The sequence below is a fragment of the Microcaecilia unicolor genome, chromosome 13, assembly GCF_901765095.1.
Source record: "Microcaecilia unicolor chromosome 13, aMicUni1.1, whole genome shotgun sequence".
Taxonomy (NCBI): Eukaryota; Metazoa; Chordata; class Amphibia; order Gymnophiona; family Siphonopidae; genus Microcaecilia; species Microcaecilia unicolor.
Window position 1 is genome coordinate 87434737 of NC_044043.1, and position 15397 is coordinate 87450133.

A 15397-nucleotide genomic window follows, 5' to 3' on the forward strand; every position below is an offset into this window, starting at 1 on the left:
GAAGGAGGGTAGCGAATGGAGAGGAAATGCGAGGCCCATGCCCACACAGTCCACCTCCAGGCCCATCTAAAAATTGAACTCTGGCTACGCTACTGCCCCACGCCCCTCCTACATTAACACCCCCTTTGCGCTAGCACATGCAAGAAATTAGGGGCCCCTTTTACCAAGCTGTAGCAAAAGGGGGCCTGGGCTGGTTTCTCACACGCGCCTGCAGGAAATGGCCCCGTGGCATGTGGCCATTTTGGGGGGGGAGCCTTTACTACCACCCATTGAGGTGGCGGTAACGGCTCTTGTGCTAACCTGGCCGTAACCGGCCACCGCACGGCATTACCCGATTACCACCAGGTACACTCTGGTGCTAGAAAAATAAATATATTTTTGTAGTGCTGGATATGATGGCGCAGTAGGGGTGGGAAGTACCACTGGGCTGCTGCAGTAGCCTGGTGGTACTTCCTGTTTAGAGAGTGGTAAGTCCACGTTGGGCTTCCTGCCGCTTAGTAAAAGGTGTCCCAGGTGCGCTGTTTATAAAATAGGGGCGTAAGTCAGTTACATGCACAACTGAATGCTGAAAAAACGCACTGCCTTATTCTATCACCTCAACACAACAAGTTCAGACCTTCAACCATAATCACCCCCACCCTTACCCTTCCCATCTTAGAGAGCCTGAAAATATGGGGAGTCACACTTGATCGCAACCTTTCACTTGAAAGGCAAATAAATTCCACAACAAAGAAGATGTTCTTCTCGCTGTGAAAATTAAAACGGATAAAACCTTTTTTCCCCCCCGAGAGAGGTATTTCGTAACCTAATACAGTCAATCGTATTATGTCACTTGGATTACTGCAATGGAGCTTACGCAGGATGTAAAGAGCAACTTATTAAGAAACTGCAGACCGCCCAAAACACAGCGGCCAGATTAATTTATGGAAAATCCAAATTTGAAAGTGCCAAACCCCTCCGAGATAAATTGCATTGGCTTCCTGTCAAGGATCGAATCACCTTTAAAATCTGCTCCCTAGTTCACAAAATTCTCTATGGTGAAGTCCCGGGTTACATGACTAAACTTATCACCCTACCACCCAGGAATGCATTAAGACTATCCCGTTCATACCTAAACCTTCATTACCCAAAATGCAACGGGCTTAAGTATAAATCCACATATGCTTCATCCTTTTCCTTTATCAGCTCACAACTATGGAATGCTTTGCCAAAAACTATAAAAACCATCTAAAACCATCTAAATTTCAGGAAATCTCTTAAGACCATATTATTTGGAAAGGCCTACCCCAAGGACTCAGCCGGGGTCTCCACTGCTTGATATACATCAATTTTATGACAATTCTGGACACATCCACCCTTCCCTCCTCTCCCCTGGTTTCCCTGTTCCTTTCATAGTAGCATAGTAACATAGTAGATGACGGCAGAAAAAGACCTGCACGGTCCATCCAGTCTGCCCAAGAAGATAAATTCATATGTGCTACTTTTTTATTTGTACTGTCCTCTTCAGTGCACAGACCGTATAAGTCTGGCCAGCCCTATCCCCGCCTCCCAACCACCAGCTCTGGCACAGACCGTATAAGTCTGCCCAGCACTATCCCCGCCTCCCAACTACCAGTCCCGCCTCCCACCACCAGCTCTGGCACAGACCGTATAAGTCTGCCCAGCACTATCCTTGCCTCCCAACTACCAGTCCCGCCTCCCACCACCAGCTCTGGCACAGACCGTATAAGTCTGCCCAGCACTATCCCCGCTGCCCAACCACCAGCCCCGGCACAGACCGTATAAGTCTGCCCAGCACTAGTCCCGCCTCCCAACCACCAGCCCCATCCTTCCCCATCCTCTCCATTATTTCTTATGTAGGTTTTATTTTGTATTAGCTTAATTTACTGGATTGGCGTTTGCCTTTGCGGTGTGATGTACAAATCAAAGTAGGGTATACACAAAAAGCAGCAAATATGAGTTATCTTGTTGGGCAGACTGCATGGACCGTGCAGGTCTTTTTCTGCCGTCATCTACTATGTATGTATGTCTATGATGTAAGCCACATTGAGCCTGACGCAGTTGGGAAAATGTGGGGTATCAATGTGATAATAAAAATAAATAAACTACAAATTAGTGGTTGATAACGCCAACCATTGATATTTATCACCACGTTTTTGTCAATTTAGTATCAATTAGAAAATTATGTGACTTGCTTAACTGGCCTTATTCTATAACAATCCCCTTGGATTCTATAAAAGTCTCCAAAAATTGCACACACAAATTTAGGCGAGCTCCCAATTTGACCACGCAATGTAATAGAATAACGAGCCAATTAGTGCCAAGAATTGGCTTTTTAACAAGCAATTATTGGCACTAATTAGATTTAATTGGGACTTACATGTATAAATATAGGCATGGGATCAGTGCCTAAAATGTATGCATGGCCCGAAAAAAGGGGAACAGAAATGGGAGGATCATGGCCATTTTGGGGCAGAGTGGGGGGGCGTGGTTTTGAGTTATGTATGTAATTATAGAATGAGGGGACTGTAGACCAGGGGCGTAGCCAGACTTTGGTGGGAGGGAGGTCCAGAGCCCGAGGTGAGGGGGCACATTTTAGCCCCCCCCCCGGCACTGCCGACACCCCCCCCCCCGCCATTGCCGAGCCCCCCGGCGCCGCCACCACCATCACCACCACCACAAACTTTGCCCCCCCCCGCTGATGACCCTCTCGACCCCCCTTCCGCCGCCAACCCTCCCCCGCTGTCGCCATCGACTACCTTTACTGGTGGGAGACCCCAACCCCTGCCAGCCGAGGTCCTCTTCTTCCGGCGCAAGGCGTCAGACTCGGAAACAGAACGAAGCCTTGCGCCGGAAGAAGAGGACCTCGGCTGGTGGGGTTTGGGGTCCCCCGCCAGCAAAGGTAGCCCACGGCGATGGTGGCGGCGGGGGAGGGTTGGCGGCGGGAGGGGGGGTCGAGAGGGTCATCGGCAGGGGGGTGCAGGGCCAAATCTACGGGGTCCCAGGCCCCCGTGGCCCCACGTAGCTATGCCACTGCTCTAGACATACATTTAGGCATGGGGTTTGCACTGTTTTTTTTTTCATTGGTGCAAATGGCAGCACCTAAATTTACACGCAACCTCTCCACGTAAGCGTTATTCTATAAACGGCATCAAATTTTAGGAGTGTCTTACAGAATTTCGCTTAAGCGGGGTTTTTTTGGTGCTGATTTTTTTAGGTGCCATTTATAGAATTCACCTGTGTGTCCAACGTTGGGCGCCGTTTAGAGAATTTGGGGGATAATGCATTCATACATGTTAAAAATGAACACTTTATGTTTCAAGCGACTGGTTCAGGTTCAGGTGGGAATTTGCTTTGGAACTAAATTTTCCTTTTAAAATAGCAAAAACCAGTCCACGGCACAACCCTGTACAACAGGTGGAAGATGGGGATATGTTAATGTTGGAAAAATAATTTTGCAAGACACACACTCTAGATTAGAATCGTTAATTACTGCTTGTCACATGTGCTTATAAAAATACTGTACAAGAGATGGTAGGCTGCAATTATCTTGGGATCCTACCCTGTGTGATATTACGTTAGCATGTGTACATAAGGGGTGTAACTTGGCAAATCCAAAAGGATGGCTGGACAGGGACGGCTCTCCCTCCCTGTCCTAAATTATAATCCAGCATAAACTATAAAACCAAGGCGGAGGGTGATAATCACACTGGGTGTTCACTCCAGGTCAGAGAAATGAAGTATTCTCTTTGTGCCGAAAAACATAAGCCCTGTTTCCCCCTCCCCACGTGGAGGTAATTGAATTAATTTCAGCTTTGGTATTCTGCTTTGTTGCCAACGTTCAAGCAGATTACAGTAAGTAAAAACAAATTACACAGCATTTAAAGAAAAAGAAATCGTAAAAATTATAAATACAAATCACGTCTCAATAACAATAAAATCACCAAACAAGCCCAAGTCCCACCGGTCAGCCTAACTCAAAACACAGAACACTCCAGGAATACAAAATAATCCCCTGTCTTCAACAATTACAGTCATAGCATTCGCCTAATTCAGATCTCTGCTATTAGACTTTTGAAAAGGTATATTTTAATGGAGCACTGAAAAAAAAATAGTCCCCAGTTCCCTCACGGACCCATTTACTAAGGCGCGCTGAAAAGTGGCCTGCACTGGTGTAGGCGTATGCTTTGGACATGCGCAAGTCCATTTTTCAGCGCACCTGGAAGAAAGGCCTTTTTTTTCTGTCCAAAAATGGACTTGTGGCAAAATTCAAACCAGGACGTGTCTGTTTTCGGCCTGAAACCTTACCGCCACCCATTGACTTGGTGGTAAGGTCTCACGCGCTAACCGGGCGGTACGTGTCAGCACACGTAAACTGATGATTATTGCTGGGTAAGTGCCACCTGGTAGAAAATAGAAAATATTTTCTACCGCGTGTTGTGGACGCGCGTCAAAAATGGAATTACTGCCTGGGGCAAGCGGTAGCCGGGTGGCAGTTCCAATTTGACGCGCGTTGGACGTGTGTAGGCGCCTATGCGCCTTAGTAAAAAGGCCCGCTCAATCTCTTCTGTAAAGAATTCCATTTTCTTGCTGTCTGATATGAAAATAATTTATCAAAAGTTCATTTAAAGCGAACGGGGTCAATATTCAGCCGATATGATCACCGCCAACGGAGTTATTCCTGGATATTCAAAGTTGGGTCCTGTCTGGGCTTCGGCTTTGAGTAGCTGGTTATTTTTGAGCTGGATAACACATAGAGGGGCATAATCGAACGGGGGCACCCATCTCTAAGGGCGCCCATCTCCGGGGACGGCCCCGGGAAGGGGCGGAGCCGACCGTATTATCAAACAAGATGGGCGCCCATCTTTTGTTTCGATAATACAGTCCAGGACGCCCAAATCCCAACATTTAGGTCGACCGTAGAGATGGGCGAACTCGGTTTTCGCTGATAATGGAAACCAAGGGCGCCCATCTCAAAAATGACCAAATCCAAGGCATTTGGTCGTGGGAGGAGCCAGCATTCATAGTGCACTGGTCCCCTTGACATGCCAGGACACCAACCGGGCACCCTAGGGGGCACCGCAGTGGACTTCATAAATTGCTCCCAGGTACATAGCTCCCTTACCTTGTGTGCTGAGCTCCCCAAATCCCCCCAAAACCCACAACTCTACACCACTACCATAGCCCTTATGGGTGAAGGGGGGCACCTACATGTGGGTACAATGGGTTTTGGGGGGGGGGGGGGTTGGAGGGCTCAACATTTACCACCACAAGTGTAAGAGGTAGGGGGAGATGGGCCTGGGTTCTCCTGCCTGAGGTGCACTGCACCCACTAAAACTGCTCCAGGGACCTGCATACTGCTGCGATGGACCTGAGTATGACATTTGATGCTGGCATAGAGGCTGGCAAAAAAAAGTTTTTAAAGTTTTTTTTTAGGGTGGGAGGGGGTTAGTGACCACTGGGGGAGTCAGGAGAGGTGATCCCCGATTCTCTTCGGTGGTCATCTGGTCAGTTAGGGCACTTTTTTGAGGCTTGGTCCTAAAAATAAATGGACCAAGTAAAATCGGCCAAATGCTCGTCAGGGACGCCCTTCTTTTTTCCATTATCGGCCGAGGATGCTCATCTCTTAAGCACGCCCCTGTCCCGCCTTCGGTACGCTGCCGACACTCCCCCATAAACTTTGGTCGTCCCTGCGATGGAAAGCAGTTGAGGGCGCCCAAAATCGGCTTTCGATTATGCCGATTTGGGCGGCTTCGGGAGAAGGGCGTCCATTTCCCGATTTGTGTCAGAAGATGGGCGTCCTTCCCTTTCGAAAATAAGCGTGATAGCCACTTAAGTCAGCATTCAGCACTTAAGTGGCCTAGAGTTTGCGTATAAAGGGGGTCTTTTAGCTCACGGTAGAAGTCAGCTGGCGGTAAACATTGAGACGCACCACCAGCTGATTTCTACTGTGAGCTTAAAAACGTTACCACAGCTTTAGTAAAAGACCCCCAAAGACAGGACAGATGGTCCCATTTATGCGTTAACACCTGGCCACTTAGGGACCCTTTTACAAAGACGCGTGTAGGTGCCTACGCAGGTCCAATACGCATGTCCCAGGCAGCAGGGGCATAGCTACGTGGGGTCACGGGGGCATGGGCCCCCAAAGATTACACCCTGGCCCCCTCTACATTTGACCCCCTCCCCCCCGCCGCCTGCCCGCCCCGCCACCATATCAGGTACCTTGTTTGCTGGCGGGGGTCCCCAATCCCCGCCAGCCGAAGAGTCTTCTTCAGCGCCGGTCGACTCCGGCGCCTTCGTTGTGTGATCATCTGTTTCTGACGCCTTACGTCCTGCATGGGGCTACATGCACGTTGCAGGATGTAAGGTATCAGAAACAGATGATCACACAACGAAGGGGGGGGGGGGGTCGGCGGCTAAATACTGCCCCTCCACCTCGGGCTCTGGCCCCCCCTCCCACCGAGGTCTGGTTACGCCCCTGCAGGGCAGTAATTCCATTTTTGATGCACGGCCAAAACGCGCAGTAGAAAATATTTCCTATTTTCTACCATGTGGCGCTTATCCAGCGGTAATTGGCAGTGTACGCACGCTGACGCTTACTGCCCGGTTAGCATGTGAGACCTTACCACTAAGTCAATGAGTGGAGGTAAGGCCTCAGGTCAAAAATGGACACGTGCTGGTTTTAATTTTGCCACACGTCCATTTTCGGACAAAAAAAATGCCTTTTTCCAGGCGCCCTGAAAAACTGACCTGCATGTGTCCACAACACACGCCTACACCAGCGCAGGCCACTTTTCAACGCGCCTCAGTAAAAGGGCCTCTTAAACAGCCAAGTGCTGACTCCTCCCCCAGAATGCCTCCAACATAGCCGGCTTTGAGTTCGGCGCTAACCGAGGATGTCAGCCGCTGAAAATGAGCAGCTAGCCCCGATCAAGTGATTTAAGTAGACAGTAGCCAGCTGAATCGCTTTGAATATCAGTCGGCATATTTTTACCTGTGGATAGGCTAAAATATGACATCCACTTGATGGTACTAGAACCAGGGAATTCCACTAGTTTGAACATATGAACAGAAGCTTGTCCACGGATCATTTTAAAAATGAGACATAATTTAGAAACAATCCTGGTTTTGAACAGATAACCAAAGCAACTGACACAGCAAAGGCATTGCTCTATCACTAACATGATCCTGCAGTACTCTGCGATAACTAACCTAGACCGTTCAGAGGCAAGATAGTTTAAGTTCAATAAGTTTATTGCAATATTTTTAACACCAGATTATAATACATATTTTACCCATACATCTTATATATGACAAGCAAAAAAGCCCGCCTCGCGAAAAATGAAACGGGCCCTAGGAAGGCTATTGTCTAAGTGATTTCTCCTCTCTCCCCTGCCCTCCCCTCCATGTCCAGCGATTCTCCCCTCCAATCCAATCCATATCCAGTGACTCTCGTCTAAGCGATTTCTCCTCTCTCCCCTCCCCTCCTCTCCATGTCCAGCCATTCTCCTCTCCCCTCCCCTACCATCCCATCCATGTCCAGCGATTCTCCTCTTCTCTCCCATCCCATCCATGTCCAGTGTCTTGCCCCAGCCCCCACCTGCCCCCCTTTTAAGTACCCAAAGTCAAGTTCAACCCCAGCCCTCACCTGCCCGCCCTCGTCTCCCACAACAGCCCTCTTTTCCTTCCTGCCGCCCTGCCTTTAAAACTTTCCTTTTACCTCAGGTCACAGCGGCGGCAGGCTTGGCTCGCGGCGCCTCCAGCCTTCCCTTTCCTTCCCTCTCAGTGTCCCACCCTCCTCTGATGTCATTTCCTCTTTCCGTGAGGGCGGATCACTGAGAGGGAAGGGAACGCTGGAGGCGAGCTGACGTAAGCTCATTTGCATGCTGTTACAAACCCAGCCAGCCAGCCATCCAGGGAGGCAGATTGAGAAATTATTATATAGAGACAAAATGAAAACAAAAAAATAACCGAGGGGTGAGAAAAGCCTGATCTGAGACTGCAGTCAAGGACGCTGGGGCTATTCTCTCAGGGGCCCTTTTACCAAGCTGCGGGAAAAAGGGCCCTGTGCTGGTGGCTGTTTTTCCCATGCGCCAGGGCCCTTTTTACCACAGCGGATAAAAAAGCCCCCAGCACCCATGGCCATGCGGTAAGAGTTGAAGTCTTACCGCATGGCATGTGACGGGGAGCCCTTACTGCCATCCATTGAGGTGGCGATAAGGGCTCCCGCGCAAACCTGGTGGTAACTGGGCAGCGCGCGGCGATGCCCGATTACCACCAGGCAAGATATTTTTGGGGTTTTTCTTTTTCCCCTGGAAATGGCGTGCGCTCGGGGCGGGACTACCGTTGACAGCTGCGTTGGGCCAGCGGCAGTACCAAAAGAGCGAGCGGTAAGCTCGCGTCGGGCTTACTGTCGCTCTGTAAAAGGCCCCACAGATTGGCTAAAAAATGATCCAGTAAAACCTGCCTAGAAATAAGTGCTTAGTACAGTAGGGACATCAGTTATATCTTGGACCACTAAGTCCACGACCACACCCTCCGGGAATCTCACTTAGTCATCATTTTCTAGAAATGCAAGTAGAGAGTGAGGATAGTGGTTGTAGCAGATACTTTATGATTCATCCTGCTTTAATTGCAACCCTTCCCTTTTGCTCTGTACCTTCCAATCATCTCCTTTCCACCTAACACTTAAGGATACAATCGCCTTATTCCTCCCACTTCCCTTTCTTCCAGCCCAAGTTCAAGGGTAACTTGTTTGACATTTCGATGCACTGGCCATGGTGCAAAAGAGCCTCGTCATTAAAGCTCTCTGACATTGTCTAGGTGATCAATAGAAATAAAATAAAACAGAGAAAAGAAAATACGATGATACCTTTTTTTTATTGGACTAATGTAACACATTTTTTGATTAGCTTTCGAAGGTAACCCTCCTTCCTCGGATCAAAATCAGCAAATGTTGATAAATACATTGTCTATGAATTCTTCAGGGACGTGTTGCATTTGTGCGAAAGATGCAGGAGCTGAAGATCATGAGAGGTGTGTAACCTGGATTGTACCAAGCCTTGTCGATGGAATTACACACCGTACAAGTTTCAAACTCGTGCCGATGTCACTGTCATCCCACGCACCAGATCTGAGCCTCACAGTCAAGCAGTTCACTCTTATCGGCATCCAATATCCTTTTAGTCAGACTGAATTGAATCAGAGCTGAAACCCTACCTTCCAGGCTGGGCCCGCTGGGAAGAGGAAGCTGAGGTGACCAGATCCCTTTGCATTACAAGATCATTCAGGACAAGTTTAGTCATGCCTGGTTTTGAACTCCCCATCTCCTTACATCTCGACCCTGCCTACATTGAAATATCCAGGCCTACTCAGCCTGCCTCTGATCGCAGCACATTTAGTGAGTGTTAAAAAACAAAGGAATGCACTTCTAAGAATAAATTCACCATCTACTGTTCAGTGATAGCTCTGTCTTCAGTGCTATGGGCCCCAGTACTGCAGCTGTTCTACTCTGGAGATGACAACTACCTCTTGTCACATAAAGATGAGTAAATCTCAAAATAGTGCACCCAGCCCAAACAAGTCAAGCATTGAACTAGACCAGCTTAGCTTGTTCATGTAGATACCCATAATCTAGATCTTTGTATCAACGGACATTCCCTAACGTGATTATGTAGGTCCTTTTCTGGGCCATGGTACAACCCTGAACAGGACACGGACAGAAAATTGAAGGGTGGAAGTAGCTCAAATAATTGATTACACAACTGCTAAATTATAGAGCCTAAATAATTGCAGATCTGACCCATTTTAGCATTACTACATTGGCAGCACATGGTAACTGTGTTGGTTTTGGAGATATCTGGATGTTTTTTTGGTCGGCTGTATTGTCTTTCATGGACCAGTGTAGGAACCAACCAAATTTGTCAGATATCAGATTTTTTTTTCTTCAGAGAGCACATATTTCATCACCAACTTTAATCGTTCTGGTGGACACTCAAGTTCGGAATGACCTCCTGGGAGTGACCAAAGGCAGAGGAATGAGGGCCCAGAGAGAGAGGCAGAGTAGTAGAAAAACTACTGTAAATAATGCCTCTGCAGGTCATTGTTTTCTCAAGCTTCTCTGTCTTCAGGATATCCACGGGGAATATGCATGTGATTGTACTGTAAATATCCTGAAACCCAACTGGATGACCTTGAGAAACCCTGATCTAGAGTTGTACTTCACCCTCACCTGGAGGCATGCCTAGACAAGTTGGTTTTAGGATTGACCCCTGTTGTTCCCTTTAAGCTGAGTGTGAGACCTCCACCTACAAGTCCTGCCAGTGGGGGGTGCTGTTTCACTCTCACATTTTCAAACTTCCGGAAATCACTAAAAACCAACCTGTTCAAAAAGATCCAACTTAAATGCCTGAACCCTGCAACACAACGAAGCCAAAGCTCATTCTGGACATAACTTAACTCTTCCTCCTCCTTACGATTCCCCAATGTGTCTGCCACACATGAACTTTACTCTACTACAACATCAATCTGTATTTGTTATACCGGAATTGGCGATCGCCTTTACGGTACTATGTAAGCCACATTGAGTCTGCAAATAGGTGGGAAAATGTAGGATACAAATGCAGCAAATAAGTAAATAAATAGTAAGGGACAGACAACCTCCAGGGAATCTACCTGCCCCTAGTGATTGAAGGCACAATACCCATCGGCCGCAATGCAGTTGGAAGACTCACGTTCAGCTTAGGGAATAGTGATTTACCACTGTGAATATGCACGAGTTAAGATGTGCACTTTTCTCATACATACTCATTGTGGTAATTCTGAAGACCTAGCTGATTAGGTGCGCTTCCAACAGAGGCTGTGCTAGCATTTTTAGCTTGACGTAAATGCTGAGAAGCCCATAGGAATATAATGGGCATCTCAGCATTTACCGCGAGCTAGTGCGGCTTTGTAAAAGACCTCCTGAACATTTAAAACAAATAGGAGAAAATGTTTCTTCACCCAACACGTAATTAAACTCTGGAATGCGTTGCCGGAGAACGTGGTGAAGGCGGTTAGCTTGGCAGAGTTTAAAAAGGGTTTGGATGGTTTCCTAAAGGACAAGTCCATAGACCGCTACTAAATGGACTTGGGAAAAATCCACAATTTCGGGAACAACATGTATAGAATGTTTGTACGTTTGGGAAGCTGCCAGGTGCCCTTGACCCGGAGTGGCCGCTGTCGGGGACAGGATGCTGGGCTCGATGGGCCTTTGGTCTTTTCCCAGTGTGGCATTACTTATGTACTTATGAACTAGCACACTGGGTCCAATTCTGGAAACTCTGCCTTCAAAAAGCACATCTAAAAGGTCATTTTTACCAACACAAGGCTTATAGTACAGACCCTGCACTAAGAACCTGTCCGTGTAAAGGAGACATGGAGGATAACATTTAAATACCTTAACAGTATAAATCGTGATTAAGCAACAAACCTTGTTCTTTTCAACGAAAGAGGTTATGCAAGGCTCTATTTGGGTAGATGCATAAATAACACCAGAAAAGATTTCAGAAAAAGTGTTGGAGACAACAGTGAATTCAAGATAGCAGGGGTTGAAACCAAAAAGGCCCAATATTTAAACAAAGAAAAAATTTCTAAGTTTAAGCGCCTAACCCCCCTGTATACAAGGTTGCGCTAGTGGCCCTGCTGCGTGGCAACGCCGACACAACTCTTTCAAAGTGAACGGACTGTGTCAGCATTCGTGGACTGACAGCTGCTAGTGCGGCTTTGTAAACAGGGGAGTAAGTTAGTTGCCCAAATTTGTCCCCTAATTTCGAAATTCACATACAATTAGGATCCTAAAGATTATGCTTTTAAAGTTAGGCCTGCCATTTTCCTAGATTTTGAAGCCTAATTTAGGTGTCTGGTGCCCAAAAAAAAAACAGCACAAAGCTCCTTTCTCCCTACCTTCAATCCACCCATTGTCACCCACATTTTTGGCATGTCGTAAAACTCAACTCTGGTAAATTTTCAGTGGCTAATTTAGGAGCTTAACTCTCAAAATGTTAGGAGCCTAAACCTTCTGAATATTGGCCTCCAAAACATCATTAGCTGTGAATGTGAAAGGAAAGACAAGTCAGTGGTCTGTGGCATTGTACTGTGAAGCAGTGACATATTTATTCCATGTGTGTGAGTTGCATATGTACCCTCTGTCAGACCTTGCCCCCCACCCCCCCCCCCCATGCCTTAAAATCGTCTCTCTCCACTCTTTGCTCGGGCAGCTGCAGCGACACTTATAGGCTGCCTGTGGCCTGCTGGTCCTGGGGAACTGAGTTCGATTCTCACTTCAGGCACAGGCAGCTCCTTGTGACTCTGGGCAAGTCACTTAACCCTCCATTGCCCCATGTAAGCCGCATTGAGCCTGCCATGAGTGGGAAAGTGTGGGGTACAAATGTAACAAAAGTAAAATAGATACTATTGGAGATTCTACATGGAATGTTGCTATTCCACTAGCAACATTCCATGTAGAAGGCTGCGCAGGCTTCTGTTTCTGTGAGTCTGACGTCCTGCACGTACGTGCAGGACATCAGACTCACAGAAGCAGAAGCCTGCGCGGCCACATTGGTGATCTGCAAGGGCCGACTTCTACATGGAATAGCAACATTCCATGTAGAATCTCAAATAGTAGCAACAGTGGAGGAGTGGCCTAGTGGTTAGGGTGGTGGACTTTGGTCCTGGGTAACTGAGGACCTGAGTTCGACTCCCACTTCAGGCACAGGCAGCTACTTGTGACTCTGGGCAAGTCACTTAACCCTCCATTGCCCCATGTAAGCCGCACTGAGTGGGAAAGTGTGGGGTACAAATGTAACAAACCTCCCGCCCCTTCTGATGCAACTTCCTTTTTTGTGAAGGGTAGGATGGTTCATAGAGAAAGCCCTGGTGCAGACCACAGGCAGCCTATGAGTGCCACTGCCCTGGCAAAGACTGGAGTGGAGCAGGTGATTTTACGGTACTGGGGGGGGGAGGGGCATGGGGGGCTGTGTAGGACACACCTATGTTAAAAAATTTCTGCTTATGCTACTGCTAAGTAGTAAGTTTTGCTGACTAGATGAGCCTTCTGGGTCTTACTTGGCCTCAAGTCTACATGTGACCAGTATCTTATCCAAGGGCTTTTGCATGAAAAGACATCATTTGGTCACTCTGGGCCCAATATTCAAAGATTTATGCTACTAAAAGTTATGCTCATAAACTGGCCTCTTTGAAAATTTAGTAAGACTGGATGCAAACATTTTACGCTCACAATTTCACTAAACTAAATTTAGGAGCTTAAAAAGTGAGTGGCAACAGGGGTGGATTTAGGGTGGGGGAACGGTTTGGAGCATGGCACCGATTTTCAGCACAAGGATCATAATTCTAGGCATTGACTGTTAGGCCCACATTTATAAGCATAACTTCAGCTCCTAAATTCGGATACATTTTTTTTTTGTTACATTTGTACCCCGCGCTTTCCCACTCATGGCAGACTCAATGCGGCTTACATGGGGCAATGGAGGGTTAAGTGACTTGCCCAGTCACAAGGAGCTGCCTGTGCCTGAAGTGGGATCCAACTCAGTTCCTCAGGACCAAAGTCCACCACCCTAACCCACTAGGCCACTCCTCCACTGTTGCTACTATTTGAGATTCTACATGGAATGTTGCTATTCCACTAGCAACATTCCATGTAGAAGTCGGCCCTTGCAGATCACCAATGTGGCCGCGCAGGCTTCTGCGAGTCTGACGTCCTGCACGACTCACAGAAACAGAAGCCTGCGCAGCCTTCTACATGGAATGTTGCTAGTGGAATAGCAACATTCCATGTAGAATCTCCAATAGTAGCAACATTCCATGTAGAATCTCCAATAGTATCTATTTTATTTTTGTTACATTTGTACCTACATGGTGCAATGGAAGGTTAAGTGACTTGCCCAGAGTCACAAGGAGCTGCCTGTGCCTGAAGTGGGAATCAAACTCAGTTCCCCAGGACCAAAGTCCACCACCCTAACCACTAGGCCACTCCTCCACATGAATTTCATTACTTCTGATAATTAGATTGTAAGCTCTATTGAGCAGGGACTGTCTCTCCATGTTCAAGTGTGAAGCGCTGCGTATGTCCAGTAGCGCTATAGAAATGATAAGTAGTAGTAGAAGAAAGTTAAATCTAAAGATCCCATTCAGGAATTCACCAGGGCTCTGAATGCAGGACACGGACTGGAACAGTGTTTCATAAACCATTCTGGGATTACCTCCTAGCCCAGGGGTGGGTAACCACAGTCCTTGAGGGCCACAACCCAGTCAGGTTTTCAAGAGTTCCACCACGATTCTGCATGAGATCTATTTTCATACAACAGATGCAGTACGTGCGAATCAATCTCATACATAGTCATGGTGGAAATCTTGAAAACTCAACTGGGTTGTGGCCCTTGAGGATCCTGGTTGCCCACCCCTGGGTAGCCAGTCAGGGTTTCAGGCCGTCTTCATTGAAAGAGTGTGACCATTTCCTGGGAGAGATCCTGGGCCACGAGTTCAAGCCTCCCTAAAGCGATTGCGACCCTGAGCAAATTCACCATCACCAGTGTTGCCCTACCCAACTCTAAAACAAGGCATCTGCCTTAATCTGCTCGGTTAAGTTCCTGACACATTAACCCTTTAGACAGTGGCCCTCTAATCCTATAATCTTGCGCATACAATTTTACGCTTAGCATTCAAAGTTGCATGCACAAGCTATAGAATAGCGTCATTACATGCGTAACAATTGCTTAATTAGCTGCTAATTGGCACTAATTTGCTTTTATGCATGTAACTGCCCTTAAATCGGTATTCTACAAATTGGTCGCACAAAATCCAAAGTGTACAACTGCAAGGAGGTGAGGACACCTAGGAGGGGCATGGATGGGTCAGGGGGCACACACAGGTTACAGAATACTAGAAGTTAATGGCACGGTTGAAAAGCCGCCAGAGACCAGAGGTTGAATGCTTTATGTAACTATTATTTGGTTTTATTTTTTAGTTAGTTAATATAAATATGGTTATTGTACGTTAGTGTTTGATGATGTATGGATGATTTTACTTTTATTATAATGGAGCTCCTTTCTTAATTTTTTTTATTTGTAAACCGCTATGATTTGCTTTTCAATGATAGCGGGTACCAATAAACGAGTTAGGCGCTAACACGTACAGCAGCCTTTGCTCATGCCCAAAATCAGGTGCGTGGCTGCAGACTTACGCTAGACTCCTCTAACGGCATTTACGAGTGTAATTGCTGAGACACAATTTGCACTTCATGCGCAGCATCCCCGGGCCTAACCTTAGACGTTTTCACAATAGCTCCTTTTGCTATGTAGCAAATTTTGGAATATGATAGATCCTTATCTTAATTATTTTC